Source organism: Lagopus muta, chromosome 2 (assembly GCF_023343835.1).
Source record: "Lagopus muta isolate bLagMut1 chromosome 2, bLagMut1 primary, whole genome shotgun sequence".
NCBI classification, from domain to species: Eukaryota; Metazoa; Chordata; class Aves; order Galliformes; family Phasianidae; genus Lagopus; species Lagopus muta.
In genome coordinates, this window is record NC_064434.1 from 50935462 (window position 1) to 50951650 (window position 16189).

The 16189-nt window shown below is 42.0% G+C and overlaps 1 long non-coding RNA gene across 1 annotated transcript; it reads left to right on the forward strand.

Moving 5' to 3' along the window:
* Positions 1-3818: 3818 nt before the first annotated feature.
* On the forward strand, positions 3819-15895 carry LOC125689134 (uncharacterized). The gene is made up of 3 exons (XR_007375069.1): positions 3819-3950; positions 15325-15450; positions 15838-15895. It is a non-coding gene; the product is annotated as an uncharacterized LOC125689134 (long non-coding RNA).
* The last annotated feature ends 294 nt before the right edge of the window (positions 15896-16189 follow it).

Consider the following 16189-nt stretch of genomic DNA (forward strand, 5'->3'; position numbering starts at 1 on the left):
GGTAAAGTACTTTTCATGGACATAGGAAGATACTGTACCTTAAAATTTTACAACCGTCAAAAAAGGAAGTACAGTCCTCTGAAGTCAGCCCAGGAATGACAGATCCTTCCTCTTCCTTGAGACAGAATATATCTCATCTATACCATGAGCAGAGAGCCCTGAGGGTCCCCACTAGAACAGCATGGACCCACTGGTGGTCCCTGAGCTCCTGGCTATGTGTGGGCAGGAACTTGCTGCAGATGCTGAGGAAGGGCAGTGCTTGCTGCAGCCAGAAAGACTCAAACCAGAGGTAATGCAGAGCAAGGGAATCCTGCCCAAAACAGCCAGCTGCATTTGGGGATATATCAGCTGTGTCATGCATATAAGCTGGCTCTGTTCAAAAGCCTCCCATCTGACTCTAGTTGGGTCTGCATTGGAGCAATTCCTCTATCTTCAATAATGCCATATTTTTTTTATCCATACTTTGAGCAAGAGTTCTCATCCTATGCAATCAGATTTCCACACAACCAACTTTTCTGGAGCATGTCTTCTTTGCACATTGGTTAGGGTTTTCCAGGGTGGAAAACCCTACGTGACTACATGAGGATGCTTGGGTTTCTGGAGACCCAGGAGCTGAGGTAAAGGACACAGGTCACACAGAGCCCTGTTGCTCACTGCAGCACCATGAGTAGATTGTACTAATTCTTCCAGCCGGGAGCCCTGCAGGGAAAAGGAGGCCCCAGCAAAGCCATGGGTGAGGGCTGAGCAGATCAGTTCACTCAGTAGGGAATGCTAGCCAGAAATTTCTTCTTTTCTATTTTCTCTTTTTCCTTCTGCGCCTCTAGGGAACAGAATAAACAACATATATATTGGAAGAAGCTTTATCAGACATCTCGCATTTCCCCAACATGCTGCTGGCAAACAAGACCTGTGTTGGTCTGTAGCCATAAAGAAACAGCAGGAAGTCTTTTCACTATTAAATCAATGAGGCATTGCCACGGAGGTGAATAAGTCACAGCCTTCCTGCTTGTCACCTGAGAGGCACTCACTCAATCTACGGAAAAGAGAGGGACAATTAGGTGATAGGGGTGTTTGTTCCTCCTCTCCTTTTTTTGCTGTTTTTGATCCCAGTAGTTTACTGCTCCAAGTGGAAAATAGGGATCATTACTGTTTTCAGCCTTGTTTTCTGTTAGATGCTTATAAATCTTGCTAATTAGCTGTAGAAATCATAAAAGCTCAGCATCATGTTTTAATCATAAACTCCTCAGGCCACTGATGTTCTTGTCATTCCCTGAATCCTCATTTCCATGTACAAATTACCAAGCTCATAACACTTTGGCAGCTCATCTCTCATGCCAGTGCTATTTCCAGCAGAATTATTATTTCAGTAACAAAGCCACAAACATACACCTGCAAAAAATAAGAGAATAACACAGCAATGGAAGTCCTCCACTCCTTGCACTATTGGAATATTAAAGATACTATGAAAGAATTAAACACAGGATTCAAATATAAGGCCTGACTTAGAGATTAACAAAACCATTTTCTCTTTCCAGTGAAGCTAAAGGAAATCTCCTCAACAAGCAGATAAGGAGGAAATCATAAGCACTGCACTTACACACCAGTGCTAACATGCAGAGGGTTTCTGGGGCAGTCCAGCAGGTCCAAAACATGACGGACACAGCTGTGAAATCAAACTTCAGCTGAGTTTATATCCAAATCATCACAAGAGAGGTCAGCGTCCGCTAAGACACTGGATAATAATAGCTTGCTTAATTATACATTTTGCCTGTAATTTAGTCCAGACCAGCTTTCCTAGTGGCAGTGGAGGAGGGTATTTTCCAGTTCTTTTATGTTCCTCTGATGAATGGATAATGCCCTCAATATATACGCATGTATCTAATTTACACTTTAAACTTTAACTCAATTTAATTTTGTCAAAATAAATATTATTCTTCACTTTTCCAAATTTTGCTTCAGCACTTATAAAGTAAACATTTTGCTTAGGAATGTGGGAAGCCTGTGCCTGCTTAATGCCTCTGCCTCACAGGGGGAGCAGCAGCCCGTACATCCATTGTGGTGGCTGAGGGCTGCGCAGCAGCCAGCGCTGTGTCCTTCAGGGGACCAGGCCCTCCTGACTAAATGTGTCAGAGGAGCAATGAGGACAGCAGAGCGTCTGCTTTGGGCATTTCTGTCATTTGCCTTTTAAAGCCCAAATAATAGAAGAAGAATGGGATGATGTGACAAAAGTTTTTTCTATTTTTGTTGTTGTTTCCTTATATGCTTTGTTCATGACATTTTTTTTCACTCACAGAGAAATTACAGCAAGTAGTCCACCAACTAACTTACTATCCACAAGAAGATGATGCCAGCCGCATTTCTGAGGGCACTGTGTTGAAGAGCTCAGAGCTCGAACCAAGCTTGACCACTCAACTTCAGTTCACTTCAGCTGTGACATGGTCAAGGTGTCACTGGTGCAGGCTGCCCACAGAGGATGTGAGGGCTTCTCCTTGGGGATCACCAAGAGCCACATGGACATGAGCCTGAGCACACTGCTCTGGGTGTCCCTCCTTGAGCAGAGGTTGGCACAGAGGGACCCAGAGGTCCCTGCCAACCACAGCCATTCTGCGTGAGCCTCTGCTAGCTATTAATGATACACCTAAAACTAGTTGCTGGCGGTGAGGATCTCCAGTAGTAATAATATCCTGGTTTGCAGCAGCAGGAGCAAGGCACATAGGACATGGCTAACCTTCTAGCAGGTCCTGGGAGAGGTTTGGGTGCCTACAGGGAAGATGGCTCTGTTTCCTTGATCAAAGGCTTCCGTGTAGATAAACAGATTATGTTTTCTAAAAAATTGGATCAAAAAGTCACTGATCATGAGTTTCTGCTTGAGTCCTACTTTCTGAGCTGTTTTCAAGCAAAAGTGAAAATTGAAAGCTGGCAAACTTACAAGATCAATAGGCTTTACTTAAAATGACTCACCAATTAGCATGTCTGTGGCTTTTAGTAACATTGTATTCTTGCCAATCACGCTGGTTTAAACTTTACCTCATATATAAATTACACGCCCATATTTGTGTCTCCTCTTTTTTTTCCTTCTTCTTTTCCCTTCACTTGTTTTTTGTTCTTCTTCTTTTTTTCCCCCTCCCTCTTTATTTTCCTTTCCCTTTTCCTCCACCTGCCTTTTCCATATCCCTTTTTTCTCCCTTCCACTTCCATGGGCTCCTACACCTGACCTCTCTGGGGAAGCCTGGCTTGTATAAGCATGACTTTGGGTGCAGGAGTGGAGCAGAGATGGGAAGGACTGCCAGACTCCCAGTGATATGTAGCCAATACTTCCCTTTTCAAGTTCAAGGTTCCACAGGGGTTAGAGGGTCTTAATAAAAGTACTTTTAAGAGAACAAGATGAGAGCTGTGAATAGCACTACCCTTTTCTCCCTGAGTCTGGCTAGCAGATCATGGCTTTTATGGGTTTGGAAGCAGCCCTAGCTACTGTCATCCATGCCTTTGTTCTCCTCTGACCAAATTGCTGAGGAATACTCACAGGATGAGGCAGCTGGGAGGTGCTGGGGAGTAAACAGTGCAGAGAGCAGCTGGCATTACCACCTGGAAAACTGATAGATGAGCGGCCTTTGGACAGATTTAGCTTGCAGAGTCTCAACTGTAGTATAAATTCTCAGTTTTAGCAAAAACATCTGCAATAGCATGGAGCTTAGATGCTGGAGAGGCCTGTTCCTGCCCTTGACTTTGTGTGTGCATGTACGCTGTATGGGAACTGTTGAGTAACAGCCTGAACCACTGATTGAGCACTTGAGGAAAGGACTGAGCCAGCCGTGGGATCACAGGTGAGGGTGATTCAGCTGTGTGACCGGGAGACCCGTTTAAGCACTGACTGCCTCGGGTGAAGGATCTCTTTCTGGAGATCCCTTCTCTGTGGAGTCTTCCCTGCAAACCTAGATCTTTGGATTCAGGTGAGCATTCCTTCCCTGTTGATTTCTTTTCCCATTTTCACCACAGTAACCTTACCAACTATTACATAAATCTGTTCAAACTTGACTCTGATGTCTAGGAAAAACACCTGTGAGCCTAGTGTCCTTCATGAATCTCTCCTGGCTTTGATGTTCGAAACCCTAGAGACGTGGTTGGATCCCCTTGGCTGGGCGAGCTGGAGCACTGCAGCCTAACTCCAGCCTGGCTGTGCTTGAACTCTGAGCCCTGCAGACAGATGATTCCCTGTTAGAGAGGCTGCACTTCACCTTGCATTTGGCATGTGTGAAGCGTGCTCACACAAACACTCCCTACGCAGAAACTCATTAATCAAGGGGAACCTGATCATGTGTCTGAGCCCTTGTTCAGTCTGACTTAGGGCAGGTTTGTTGACCTGAGAGGCACACTGCAAACCACATTATTCCTCATAGGCATTTACGGAGGTTACAAGCCTGGGGAACATGTGGTTAAAAGGGAAGTAGGCCATGTATTTATATGGTTTCACTTTCTTCTTTTTTTTTTTTCTTTTTTTTCCCTGTGTAGTACGTTATTTTCATTGCTATGAAAATGCCTATGGCAATTGGCTCAGCACTTCTGTGTGTGCAAGAAATCTAAAGAAATTAAAAGTCTTCCAGAGGCTTAAGCATCATCCTGTGTTTAGCTAAGATGAAGCTTAACAACAGCCTTGTCTTAGATGGGTTTATACACAGAAGCATGAATCTCCAGGGTGGTCTTAAGGGTCTGTTGTATCCACCCTTCATCTGCAGTGCTCTGGCCATGTTTCCTACTACGAGTTTGCACAGGTGTCTGCATGCTTTGGCTTTGACAGTACTCATTTCTTCCAAGAAGACGCCAGGCTGAAAAAGTTGCCTGACAACAGCTTAGCCATGATCATTTTGCTGGGCTGGCAGACAGGCGAAAACCTCTGGAGAACTGCTTGCATTGGCTGGGGAAAGTGGAGCGACCATCAGGCACAGGACCCCCCAACACCATTTTTACAGCTTTGCTTTCCAGGGCTGACCTGCCCTGAGAGTGACATAGCAGAGCCCACACAGTGAGTCAGAGCTGGAACTGAGCTCCTGGCTCTTCGTGCTCTGTTCGATCTGCTAAACCACACTGAGATTAAACCAACAGAGGCAAAGAGGAGCCTGGATATGAGGGAATTTAGCAGGGAGAACCTGCCTTGACTCATTAATGGAAACTTTTGAAAACAGACAGCAGCAGTAATTTTATTATATATATTTTTCCCCATGCTGAAACAATTTGTGTGCAGTAGAGTCATTCCCTGGAAAAACATTTCTTTAATTTATCTTCTTTAATTATCACTCATCTTTAGTGGCATCTGGTTCTGATATTTTATTAGAAAGTTTGCATGTTTGAACTGGGCCTGGGTGGCATTTCCTTTTTTTTCTTTCCATTTTCTACTCTGATGGTACTTCCCGTGGTGGGAAGAGATTGGCTTTGCTTTATTTCACAAGGCATAATAAATCATATGGATGTTCTACTTTAACATCATTATTACCATGTAAGCATGCTCAGAGACATGTCCTGCAGATTATTTGGTGCAGTTACTTGAGGTTAGAATGCCAAGCATTACAAACAGCAGACTGGGTTCCTGTTGAGAAGATGTGTATACTGCTTATGGGAGGATGTGCTTTCTAGCCAACATCTCAACAACTGTCTGGTGATACTGAGTAGCTTATGATGTCCAAAACAAAGCCTGACTTTGGAGAGAACTCCCTAAAATCGGGCTCCTTTCGTATTTCCCAAGATGTGCATCCAAAGCATGAAGTATTTGGCATCCAAGTCCCTGCTGAGCTTTTTAAGTTCTACTTTCTATGAGGAACTGTAGACAAAAGGGAAGACGTTACTGCTTTTGTGGGCTAGTTCATCCCCAGTTAGCATTGCTTTTAAAGACTTGCTTTCTGCTAAGAGGTAAAGGTGCTGCTTAGGTTATTTGATTTTTTTTGTTTGTTTGTTTGGTGGGTTTTTTTTGTTTGTTTTTGTTTTTTTTTTTTTTTTGCTGCTTGTTGACAAACCTTTTGCTTATGGATGAAAACAGCTAAATGCTGTCTTTCTATGCTTGATCTTTTCTCAAGTAACCAGCCAGTGCTGCTCAGAAGTCACCTATTAGGCAAACGTAAAGTCACCTGTAACAAGAAGTTAACTGAGTTTCTGAGAGGGAGAAAAATGTCATTCAAAGGATCATAGATGTAAGCTCCCAGTATTTTACATCTGAAAATGAAAATGAGATCATGAAGCCAGTTGTTGAAGCAGGCAGAAATAAAGAAATGTGAATCTTAGTTGACACTTCCCAGTACCTTACAGTATTGTATTTTCTTCCCAGTGGCATTTGCTTACTCAACATGCTGTATTGGATTTTTTGGTGTATACTTAGCTTGAGGTCTGCCTGTTTTCCCTATCATGCATTTTTCTTTCCTTCTGGTTAAACAGAATTATGGCCAATTAAATGTAATCTAGCAGTCACTTGTCCTCATATACATGAGCTCCTTCTTGTCCAGAAAAGCACCCTTGTCTATTGATGTGTAATGCCCACAGAAGTCTCAATGAAACTTCGCCTCAATAAGCAGTTTGGTTTTGGAAGAGAAGAACTGCTAGTCCTGAAACGCAGTACAGAAAAGCTATGCTGTGAGGAGACATTCAAACAGTCATAAGGAGGACATAAGTTAGCTCATCTTGTTACAGTCCCAGAATTGGAAGGAAGGACCTGGGCCAGCCTGCGCCTACTCTACTGCAATGCCAGATGGTTAATATGATAATAGGATAAATGTACTTCCAGGTAACTAAAATGAGCTGGTTTATTTGTTTATTGGGAAACAAAGGATTCTACGTCCTACAGCAGGTGGCATTTTTTTGCAGCGCAAGTTGGCAGTGCTTTCTCCTTGTGGTATATGCTTGCCCCGTGCATTTGTTTGAGCTACCTATGCTTCTGTCCTTCAAATACTGGGACTCTGGTCTGCAAAGCCTACAAAAGAAAACAGTTTGTATCAGACATCAGGAGCTATCTATCTAATATTCTTATTGACTGGAAAGGTATGGATGAGCCAGTGGCATGTTGGAACAGGGCAATCTGGGACCAGCTGGGCTGTGGAGTTAGCAGGGTGGCCTCTATGTCGATAGACCTACCAGAAGTTGTTGCTGGGAGCTGGATTTTGATATCACCCTGGGCAGTGAGCCTTGCCCAGCCTGGAAGTGATTTCAGGAGTATGGGTCTCTTCTCTACCTGAGCTGCCAGGGGCTCCAGTACAAGGAGGAAAGGTTTCACCAAGAAGTCTAGCCATGTATGGATGCCTTTGGACTTTCCTTCAAGGATAAAGTGAAAAATATGATCGTAAATTGACAAACCCCATTCTCAAAATCATAGTGTTGTTTCCTTTTCCAAACATTTATAAAACGAGCAATTCTTCCCCGTCCTCCAAATTATCCTAAGCTCTCCCCTTTTGGCAACTAAGCTAGGTCTCCCTTCTGCAGACACTGTAGTAAGACTATGGGTCTCGGTCTGGTGCCCCTGAACAGCTCCCCAAGATCTCCCTGGCACTGAAAAGACAGTCCTGCTGATGCAGCCAGAGTTCATTTGTGCTTCTTGATTGTTGGACTTTTGGCTCTGATTTTCCCAACCAGTTCAGTAGGCCCTGCAGGAAGCTGAACCAGATTCCTGCAGGCCCATGACTTTTCCATTGTCCTGTGTTAACTGCAGGGCGCGCTGAGTTCAAGCTGTTTTTCATCCTTTCTGATTGTTTTCCTTACAGTCTGTGTTAATAAAAATATTTGTGTGATTTGTGCAACAATTAGGCCAACACACACTTAAGATTATTGCTGAGTAGCCCTATATCCCTCACCACACACTACCTAGCCAAATACATAATAGACTGCTCCTTGTCCATCATTTTTCTTTAGCACATCAACTTTAGAGTTGTGCAGCATAATTTACGTGGAGGAATGCCTACCCTGACACCTGCTTTCCTATGATGAGACTAAGCAACCTACAGGTTCAGGGATGTTTGGTTCAGGGATGTTTACAGAAAGATCTTGTAAAGTAAGTTTGAAGTGGGCCCATGTGGCAATATTAAGGTTTATTCTTGGATGAGATTCATCTTGTTTCACCAGTTTTGGAAAAGATAAATCAGTTCTCAGGTGAAGTACAAACAGGTGACTCAGTTCAACCACAGATTAAAAAAATCAAGGTTGGGGAAGGTTGTTCTCACTTGTTCAATTGATTACACAAAATACGTTGCAATAGGTTCTCATTCCAGTACCTAGAGAACATATTCTTTTAATGCTGATGACAAGAAAAGCATGTTCCTTAGAGCCTCTCTGGATCTTGACTGGCAAGCTCGCAAGAAAATAAGCATGGATGCTAATGCCTTCTTCCATCTCTTATTGAGTACTATGCAAATTCCTCTAGAGGAGTTTTTAATACAGGTAGTTCTACGGGGAGCATGGTGGGAGGAAGGCATTATGCAGAGGAGAGATTAGAAATCCCACTCTTATTGAAAACAGTCTGACCTCCACCAAAATGGAACAGGAGCTGTTCTGAGATCCTCCCCTGTCCCAGCTAAACCATCTTGCGCAACAGGAGTCTTCATTTTCCTGGGCTGCTACTTTTTCAGGGCCGAGATGTTTACCTTGCTAAAGCAACTGAAGTAGAAAGAAACAAAAGCCTCCCACAAAAAGGTGGAAAGTGATCATGTAATTTGTAAACTAGGTTCTGCACTGTGTTTTAAAGCTGTCATGGATGCAAGTTTGGCCTTGTAATTGAAATGGTAACAGCTGTAGACTACAAAGAATAAATTCCTCTACAGTTTTTTTTATAAGCTTCTACCCTCATCACCAGACAGCCCCAATGGTTCAACTGAGTTTCTCCAGTTCTCCAGCACTTTCATGCACAAAATACAAGCTATGATTTCCCAGTCTTGCTTTAGGAGACAGTTCTCATCCATTAAAGGGCAGTTTTTCCGCATTGCTCACTGACAGGATATGGAAGGAGAGAATATTCTGCTGGAAAGACACAGGGTTATTCTCTAACAAATTAACTGTGGTATCTGTGGCTTGGCATGAGCAACAGCACTGATCTGTCTCATTGTAAACCAGAATCACCATGAAGTATCTGATCACCACAGTAGGCATGTAGATAGGTTAGCGCACTCCTTCTGAGTATTTTTTTCTCCTTTATTTTTTCTACTGATTCAATTCCATAGGCATTCTAGGGCTGGTCCTCAGTAAACCACACAATCTTCTCTTACTTGATCTTCTTCTTGAGACATTTTCTTCCATCAAAAATTAAGTAGAGAAAGAAATAACTACACTGCAATATTCAGGCTAGAAATCCCTTGGCTCATTCATGGCTTACATATCAGCACTTGTTTGTAATGTTGAACACTTCTTTTCCTCTGCTTTTAATCTTTTCCTCTCCTAAGCCTTCATGACTGGATGCAGCTGAATTCTGATTTGGACCAAATGGTATATCATTTGATATACCATTGGACCATAGCTTCACAAAATTTCAGAAAAGCCTACTATGTCTTCAGTCACAAGCAAGCAAACAAACTTTTGCTTTAAGACCAACTGAATGATGTGGGGACATCTTGGCCATGTTGAAGTTGTCCTCGGGATCATAAATTAGGATTTGTGGCTGGCGAGTGCCATGGACTGTAACACTAAGGAGTTCCTAAATATAATGAAGAGCCATCAGGATCTAGATGCTACCAACTTATTGTTGTACCAATATATTTCAGTTTTCTTGTGTTAATGGCATTATTTTTCCCTTTTAAGGGGTTGATCTTATTTCTTATCCTTCTTCCTTATCCTCTTCCAACTCTTCTGGAGAAAATAAAGGCACTCAACATTTGCACTGGAGATTTGATCCCAGCAGCCTGTACCTCTATTTGGAATTGCCAGTAATAATGTAGCTTATTGCTTCAATAAATGACTCTGCAGTTAACACATAAGTCAGCTTTGGGAATCAGGCCCCTTGGAAGTCATGCAATGTGCTTGGATTTTGATTCCTTCCCTTATTCTCCATGTACATATTTTGTTTGACTCTTACTAGTACTTCTTACAAACAGATTGGACATTTCATTCTCAGCTGTATTTAGCCTGTCTCACATCAAAAGGATGGAGTAAATGACTTCTTGAGATCCCTTGCAGACTTGTTTCTAGGGTGTTTATGAATCTCACTTCGCTAGAATGAACTTACTGTGCAAAAATGTTAGCCTGCATTTTATGTATGTCATCTGTGAGGCTGTTTATACCTCTTCCTGAGTGGTATTTCTTTGGCTATAGACACTGGCACTTCTGCAACTCAGGATGCTTCTGTTGTGCCTACTATAAATTTTGCTTTTAGTTGTTTTATTTCCTTTCAGATGTCCTCTTACATAATTTGATTTGAGGAACTGACTGATTTGCTTAGTTGCTCTTTTACTAGCTGCAAGATATCTACTGCAGGCCAGTTAGATTGTGCTGAACAAAAATAAAAATCTTTTTAGCAAGGTTCCTTCACTTTTCTGAACAAAGCCAATTCCAGAGAGCCAGCTCTGTTGTTTTAGGCACTAATACTGGGTGAGTGTTTATAAATCTTGTTTTTATTGTTATGAATCATTGAAAACTGGTGCTAATGCAGTAAGGCTTAACAATACCATTGATAATTGCCATCCTTATTGAGCTGACTTTCCATATGGAATTCTATATGGAATCAAGTAAAAGTCTGGAATGTTGGTTCAGGTTTATTCTATGGATTAAAAAAAAAAAAAAAAAAGGTGGCTTTATTTTTTCTTTTTTCTTTTTGTTTGTGCAAAAGGCCTAGAGAGATGCACAGAAGCTTCACACAGCACAGGAACAGCTTCACCCCAGTGGAGATAGTACATCCCACTAGTTGATGTACTTCATGAGACACACCAGGACACTGCGCCGTCAGCGACGAGTTTCATTTACTGAAATGTTAGAATTATCTCCAAGATGCGTTAAAAAGACATTTCATCTTGTTTTTGTCTCTGAACTTCAATTTATCCAGCTGACTGAATGGATCACAGAGGTTTAGTTTAGAATGCCTTTATTTTGTGGGGAGATGTTGTTTTGGAGGGATGTTTCTAGTTATATCAAATGTTATTGCTATTTAGTATGGAAGCCAGATACCACTGTCTGCAGAAGAAAATGCTACTTTTTTGGTACGCTGTAATGCCAAGAAGGTATGTTAATATGTGGCTTCATGCATATATTTCCTGAAGTCTCTTCTGGTATTAATATAGTATGAGAAGACCATAGAGTCTTTACTGTAATGTCTTATATCAGCAATCAAATTCTTAGTTTGCAATCTGAAATGCAAGAAAACTGAAAAACAGTGGATTCTCAGAAAACAAAGTGAAACAAATTACAAATCTGTAGAACAATTAATGATCAAGCTGCAGCTTTTTTTTTTTTTTTTTTTTTTGTAAGGGAAAAATGAATGAGGTGTTGATGAATGCCTTCTTTTGGTCTGCTTCAGCCACAAATGTATGCAGAGCGTGCAGCATGTGTCTCCACGCACATACTCTCTGTTCATATCAGGGGCACGCTGCAGTTCCCTTTTGGGTTTCTACTGCATGGTATGGAAGGAACCCATTGGTAATTGGGTCTGCTCCCAACAATAGCATAGGATGTTGTTGGCAGAGGAGATAGGAAGTACTCCAGGTCCTGCTGGACAGACATGGCAAAATGCCCAGTTCTTGTAAAGTGTTTTGATGTAGGCATAGATGACAGATAGCGAATCATGAATGCTTAATACTTACAAATTACCTTTTCAGAGACAAACTTCCTTCCTTTCAGCCAGCTGTTCTGCCTCAGCACTCTTTGCTGGTAGTCTTCCAGAGCTGCAACGTGAGTTTAAATTAATTTCTTAGTTTTTTTTCTCCTTGCTAAAGTTTTCTTACCCTTCTTTCGTGAGTCTCTATTAACTGAGTCTGCTGTGCTACATACGAGTTTGCTGAACCTGGGTTATTTTCAGCAATCATAGAATCATAGAACGGCTTGTGTTGGAAGAGACCCCAAGGATCATCACCCCAAGCAATGCTTGTTTTATTTCATAATACAAATTAAGAACAAGTCTGATTAATCAAATATCTTCACCAACCTTTTCTATCTATTGTTTGTTGTCAAAACAGAATGGTTTTCAGCATTTTCCTTTGTGTTATGTGAGTTTAGGTAAGTGCTTGATCCGATGCTTAGCAAAGGAAAAAGAGTATTTTCATCTATAGGCTTGTTCCTGTATATTTCTTATCATGGAATTTGAGGGCTCAGGAGCTTAAGTTGAAGCCCTCACACAGAGAAAAATACAATGAATAGAAAAAGGGAAAGCTACTTGCTCAGTATCGTAGAATCATGGAAGCATAGAATGTTTTGTGCTGGAAGGGACTTTTAAGATCATTTAGTTCCAACCCCCCTGCTATAGGCAGGGACAGAACCCACTAGAGCAGGTTGCTCAAAGCTCCATCCAGCCTGGCCTTGAACACCTCCAGGGAGGAGGCATTCACAACCTCACTGGGCAACCTGTTCCAGCTGTAGGCCCTTTTCAGTTACTGGAAGGCTACTCTATGGTTTCCTGAAGCCTTGGTTTGAGAGCCGCAGCCCTCTCAGTCTCTCTGTAGTCAAGGTTCTACAGCCCTCAGATCATCTTCATGGCCCTCCTCTGGACCTGCTCCAACAGTTCGATGTCTTTCTTGTGTTAGGGACCCCAGAACTGGACACAGTACTCCAGGTGGAACCTCACAAGAACACAGCAGAGTGACAGAATCACCTCTGTTGATCTATTGATCTCACTTCTCCTGATGCAACCCAGGATACAGTTGGCCTTCTGGGCTGCAAGCATACATTGCCAGTTCATATTGTGTCTTTCATCCACCAGCACCCTCAAATCCTTCTCCTCAGAGCTGCTCTCAAACCATTCTCCACCTAACCTGTATTTGTGTTTGGGATTGCTTCAACCAGGTACAAATCTTTCTGGTCTTGTTCAATATCTTTGTCAGTGATCTAGATAAAGGGACAGAGTCCACCCTCAGCAAGTTTGCTGATGATACAAAGCTGGGAGAATTGGCTGGCACAACAAGACTGTACTGCAAGACCTGGACAGGTTGGAGAATTGAACAGAAAGGAACCTGATGAGGTTCAACAAGAGCAAGTGTAGACTCCTACTTACACATGGGAAGGAATAACCACATGCATCAGAACTGGTTGGGGCCTGACCTGCTGGAGAGGAGTTGGATCTGGGTGTCCTCGTGGACAGCAGATTGGCCATAAGCCAGTAGTCTGCCCTTGTGGCAGCCAGAACATTAAAAAGAGTGGCCAGCAGATCTCAGCTGCTTATCAATTAAGTGTGAATAATAGCACTTTATCTTGAGAAAAATACAGTGTACTACTAATACCCACTCAGACCATTATCTTCTCTCTGATAACACCCAGTAGCAGATCCTCAACACAGGAGTTTTTGATCATAACCTTTGTGGTCTGTGCATGGGTTTTAAAAAATGATTTAGGACTTCTTTCTATCCTATCCCTATAGCAGTCAAAGAGACATTAAGTCTCCTCTCAGCTGTCTTTATTCACAGCCTGGCACATTAACTCAAAACTTGTCATTTTCACTTCACCTTACTGCCCCAGTCTGTGACCTGTGACAGACGTATGTTCTAATTCATGGTCCCTGCTTCCTAGTGACTGATGACCCATGTAGTCACCTCTTTAGCCTCTGCAGCTACATTTAGCAAAGACTGGTGAATCAGAGCTCTAAAAGTAGGGGAAATGCATGAACCTCTCAGTTCATCACTTCATATATGTGCATAGGCTTCATGCACATCCTCACCCTCTAAGTTGTACACACTAATGTAAGACCCTATATTTTGGAAATATTTAACCTTCCCTTTAAACCATTCTGATCAATTTATCCTTACTTAAAAACAATGACTCTGAAGTGTCACAGGTGAATTTATTACTAAAAATGTCCTCTCGAAGAGTGCAGTGCATTTATTTCAGTCTAATGGTCTTATTTCCTTTCTCACTATGCAATCTTTATTATGGCCTTCCATGAATAATTTTGGAACAGGAACATGAAAGGGGCAGATCTCCAAGAATGGCATTGTCTGCATTCACTCTTGGATGGATTTTTTATTTATTTATTTCTTTGTTAAAAGATATTTCATTCAGAGAATCCCTGCTGAGATTTTTATTGCAGAAAATTAGGGATCATAAATCGTCTCTCAGAAAACTATAAATCCAGAACTATTGAAGCATTCCATGGGCAGAGCTTGGCTCTTTGATGAAATCACTCCTTTTTCTTGTATAATTTATGAGCTTTTTTTCAGCATGGGGGGATTTATGCTTTTAAATTGCTCACCAGGGTTTTATTGAATATAATTTGCTAGCAAATTTATAGGAGCCAAATATATTGCATTTTATCCACAATTATGAGCAATAAAATTGATGGGGCTTTACTTTTCATTTTCTTCTGGCAAGCAGGGGAAACATGAGTTTATCCTGCACTTGGAAAGAGGTTTCTTAGGGATACACGTGTACAATTAAAATAGAAAAGAGTGCAGTCAGCAAGGCAGAGGTGCCATTTTGGAAATTTTATTTGGTGTATGGGAGGAGGCGAGGAGGCTCTTGCTCCAAAGGAATTGTAAAACACTGAGGAACTGAGTTAAAGCCACTGAAGCCTATGACATGCATCAACTTCTGCAGGATTTGAATCACATTGCTGGGAGGGAAGGTGTAGATAAGCTGTCTGAAAGTCGCTTGTGTTTCAAGGTCCCCTTTAGTTCAATTTTCTTGTGATATTTTTTATTTTCATTTGGTTCAGCTTAATATGTTCAAAGACATAAACAAAAAGCCTAGTGTAATGCTTTTTTCTATGATTTGCTTTATCTAAATAACATTCATTTATGTATGGTTGTTTTCCTTGAGGATTTTTCCAACCGACAGAAAAGAGGAATAAAATGCAATGTATCATCAATCTTCTTAAAGCTTAAAGTGCCATAAGGTCCTTCATATCCCAGTTCTTGACTGGGCTTCTCAATGGTGTCTTAACACACATAGAGAACAGAACTCTTTTTCCTAATATTGTTTCCACAAAATCAAACTCCTAAATCCATTCCTGCAGTTGGATGCAAATCCTGCATCTTTCTTCTAAGTTAGAGCATGACAATTGGGTGTGCACCAGATCAACATGTAAGAGGGTATGTGGTGGGAAGGAAAATTAAAGTGCAAGGCTGTACCTGAGCAGTATGTCCCTGCTAGCAAGGCCCTCTAGCCCAAAAGTTTGTGCTGTGGCTGCTAATTGTAGCCCTGCATCTGTCCCTTTGTCTGTTGGCTTCACAGGATCAGAATCACGCCCTCTTCATACCACTAACAAACTCTTATGATGGAGCTTGCAGTGAGACTCTTAGTAAGTGATGTCTGGATGAAGAAATGCTGAAGATGATTTGGTTAAACTGAAGCAAACAGGTTTGTAGAGTGTCACCTGGAAAAAGACTAAATGTAGCTGCTCTGAAATGGAAATAATATGATAGGAGTTTGAAAAGCACATGTACTACTGAGCAGACCCCATGTCCAAGCAACAGGAGTGCTGCAATATGCCTCCCAGTTTGCACAGATACAGGGGGACACAGGCAGACCACCTCTGTCAATATTGATATGCGCCTTCAGCCATAAGGCATGAAGTCAGAATGGCTTCTGTTTTGAGTACAAAACACAAGGGCACAGGGAAGCCACTGAAGTTGCTCAGTCACTCAAGAATGCTTTGATGGATCAATGAATCTTCTAAAGACCAAAGCCGTCTTCCTCCAACCTACACACTCCATTGTGATTTTTTTCTGCCTTCTTTCTCTACAGTGGAGCCCTTTTTCAAAGGAGGTTTGGAGGGGAACAGATGGGGAAGGCAGGAAGCCCTAGCAGGAGTACATGAGGCTGGAGATGTCAACATCTGAGCAGGGGGCACAACTTCCTGTCCTGGACTTCTGTGTCCTTCAGGCTGTCCATAAGATCCACCTATCCCTGTAGTTTCACTCACAACTGGAGTAAAACCCCCTTCTGTCCAGAGGGAATTGTTCAGCGCAGACATCTTAAGGAAGATCCTCATAACTTTTTTTCTCCCTTTTTGGCCTCCTTCTTCAGATTTTACAGCAGAAGAACTCAGTTTGGCACAGAACAGGTACTCTGAGGTTTTCTTTGCTCTAAAGGAAAT